Source organism: Triticum dicoccoides, chromosome 7B (genome assembly GCF_002162155.2).
Source record: "Triticum dicoccoides isolate Atlit2015 ecotype Zavitan chromosome 7B, WEW_v2.0, whole genome shotgun sequence".
NCBI lineage: Eukaryota > Viridiplantae > Streptophyta > Magnoliopsida > Poales > Poaceae > Triticum > Triticum dicoccoides.
The window spans coordinates 122,641,220-122,644,757 of NC_041393.1; the positions used below are offsets into that span (position 1 = coordinate 122,641,220).

Below are 3,538 nucleotides of genomic sequence, written 5' to 3' on the forward strand. Positions count from 1 at the left end.
AACGTTATCACCAACAACACTTGAGCTAGTCTTAGAGGCGGGACCATGAAACTTTTGTTTACCATTTATTGTTCAAAAAAAAAACTTTTGTTTACCATTTATCATTCCACATGTGCATATGAGTTTTCCACTAAATCACATATTCCAGGATCATAGCAGTTATAGCATGAAATATAAACTCTCAACACTACTAGGGAAAAGCTTATAGACAGACGCTTACTAGTAGCACGCTATATTGCCCCGCACTACTGCTACTTACCGGTAGCATGTGCCCAAAACAAACACGCTACTACTAAATATTTTCAACTCTATTCCGCGAACAGACCATAGTAGTAGCACATGTCATAAAATAATCGGTACTGCTAAGTAATAGTGATACCGCGCGCTACCGTTAAGTGTGTCACTGCAATCTCCCACCTCCCACCCTTCCCCACCCCGCGATCCACTCCCTCCTCACCAACCGTCTCAGGGGGTGTTTGTTTCCAGGGACTTTTTTGTGTAGGGAGTCCTTCTTAGAGACTTTTTTACCAAACCGGGGGGGAGGGGGGGGGGGGCTTTTTAGGGACTAAACTAGGCATTTGGGACTAAATGAAGAAGACTCTCAAAGAGAGTCTTTTTTGGGACTTTTCCAATAATGCTCCTCCATGCATCCAGTGGCCTGCCACCCATGGTGTTGTTTGATTGTTATTTTTCTATATATTAGGTGCAACATGGTCATTTAATAACCTTTAGAAAGGGACTAGGGATTTTTTAATCCCTGGAAACAAACAGAGAGGGACTTTTTAACGACTAGAGACTTTTTAGTTGGGACAAGGACTTTTTAATCTCTCGCCTCGGAAGCTTCCAGAGATCACAGCCCCTTCCGCTCATCCGCCCGACCCCTAGGTTCCACCATGGCACTGTGGCGACGTAGCTCGTCCTGGCTCTCGTCGTGCTAGCGCGCCCCGACCGGCATCGTCGGCGGGAACGAGGCCAAGGTCTCGCCCGAGGTCGCCCCGGAGGACACCCCCGAGCATGGGCGTCGGGGGGAGGCCGATGAGGAGAGGTGGTCCCGCCTGCTGCCGGAGCTGCTCATGGACATCGAGCGCCGCGTCGACACCGGTGCCGGGCGCTGGCCCCTGCACCGCGACGTCGTCGCCTGCACCTGCGTCTGCCGCCGCTGGCGCGACACCGCCATCTTCCTCGCTCAAGCAGGTGAGTGACAGCATTGGGGGGTGCTTGGTACTTGTGTTGAGTTGACCTGCATTTCATTTGCAGTTGTTGATTGTGGAAATGGTTCTGTAGTTCCATTTCAGGCGGTCTCCTAGCCAGTATAGATATGCTAGATGCAATTGCGGGAATGAATTGCTGCAGGTTCAGAGTGTTTTATCAAAAAAATGTTTAGATTTTGTCTTCAATACGAGTCCAGATGCGTTGAGCGACTCACGTCTTGTGGGTCAACAATCTTTGTTGCTCGTTTTTGGGACTAGTGATATCTTCAGATAGTGTTTCATGAAGGGAATAGTCAAGCACATGTTCATCCATGTTGCATCAGCTTTTGATTTTCAGGATGTAGGCAACAAAATTAGAGTTATTTTTTTGTAGGCAACATAGAGAATGATAAGTAGGCAAAATACTGCATATAATCTTAGCATCTGTACTGCTTCAGTAGGAAATACTGTAATATATGTGTTCTTCTAGCTTTTTTTCAGCATCTTTGTTCACAAGGGGTGCAGGCAGGCAATATATGTTTTCAGCAGGCAAAACTATAATAATATGTGGGTTCATATTGGTAGCTATTTATCAACAACTGTTTTCTTTAGTAGGCAACATATTTTTTTAGTGGGCAATACTGTAATATCCTACAGTTCGACAAGGTCCGCCTTCCCTTCCACTTCCACATGCATACATCTGTGAACGCAACTCGTCAATCGAATTGATGTCCTGCAACTGCAATCAATTAGCAGTAAGCATCATCTAGGTGTTTTGATCCGGTGTGCCTAGTCTTCTTGTTGTTTCAGTCAGTGTGCCACGCGCTGGACAAGCATGTCAAGATCAGGGTCTACTTCAAGGTATGTACCAACACTCTTCTACCTGGCACGCCAATAGCTTTTTCAGTCTGCCCAACACCGTACCCAGCACCACTGTCAACAAAGACTGCTCCTTGGGGATGAAGGGTATCCAAAATTCATCTCTTCACCTGTAATGTCTCGGTAGTTACTTGCCACTGCTGCTACAAAACTTATGTTGTTGCTTTTTGGCCCGTTCCTTGCTATCTGAAGTATATATTTTTGTGTGTCGCTCATTCGCTATCTGAAGAATTTTATGTAAGTAGTCTTAATGTGTGTTTAGCTTTCAGTTTTTACTCCTACTTCACAGAGTGGAAGATTGTAAGAAAACATTGGCTGATCTTTAACAATTATTCTTAGAGTAACCCAGAGCAGTATTCGATGATTATATTATGAGTCACTGAAAATGTATACTGTTTTTTTCTTCAAGATATGGATGACTATCTGAAGGGATGCAGGATTCTTCCCAAACTTAACAACTGAGATACTAGGTGAAAGAAATGCTCCCTACAAGGAAAGGTTGAGCAGCCTAGAGAATTTAGTACTGATCATGGTAAGGTTGACAAAGCCTGAAATCTCATTTTTGATCCAGGTTCAAAGATTACATGGTAGCATATATACTTGAAGTTGGCAGGGAATATCAAAACTCAAATACACAGGTATTAATTTCTTGTATGCACCAAAACAACAAGATAGCATGAACACGTATAGCTAGGGTATGCATTTAGTCTTTCCATTTCGAAGATTCTTAATAGACTAAAAGAGACTGATAAATGAAGAAAATACCCTACTGGATCTGCACAAGGACGCGAACTAACAAGCTTTCATTTTCCCGACGTGGGCGCAGGGGTGATCGACGCGGACTACAACGACCTGGTGGGCGCCGTGCTCTTCAACCACTTGGATTATTGTCCAGGTGATGTGACGCTGGAGGTCGCCGAGGTGGAGGACCTTGACACCGCCGTCTAGAGGTTGTCGAGGTGGAGGACCTCAACACCATCGTCTGGAGGTTGCCAAGGTGAAGGACCTCGACGCTTTGGTAGATACATCTAGAGAAGTGGTCTGGTTATGTTGGTGGTGGAATGCTAGGGAAGGTACCCACCTTTCGGTGCTAGTTGTGTGCGTCGGATGTATAAGTGGGATCTCGTGATCTCTTCGAGTTGAGAGTTTAATGTTGTATCCATGAACACTGCAAGTGCTAAGAATGCAAGGGCTGAGATGGTTCTGTTACCTTTGTTTATTTTGCACTGGATGTGTCTTGATTTCCATCCATGAATATTGCATCTAATTTTTATTTTTTTAATTTCTAATTACTTAGAAGTAGCGTGGGGCAGAATGACATCCACTAGTACTTAGGAATAGTAGTGGCGTGTGTTAGGAATAGTAGTAGCATGGCTGGCATGTGCTACTACTAAGTTTTTAGCTGTAGCGCGGGGTAAAAAATGCGCTACTGCTAAAATTTAACCGTAGCGCCTTAGCAGGCAGTAGCG

The 3,538-nt window shown here is 44.8% G+C and overlaps 1 long non-coding RNA gene across 1 annotated transcript; it reads left to right on the forward strand.

Moving 5' to 3' along the window:
• Positions 1-904: 904 nt before the first annotated feature.
• On the forward strand, positions 905-3,282 carry LOC119340757. The gene is made up of 3 exons (XR_005164659.1): positions 905-2,567; positions 2,641-2,707; positions 2,896-3,282. It is a non-coding gene; the product is annotated as an uncharacterized LOC119340757 (long non-coding RNA).
• The last annotated feature ends 256 nt before the right edge of the window (positions 3,283-3,538 follow it).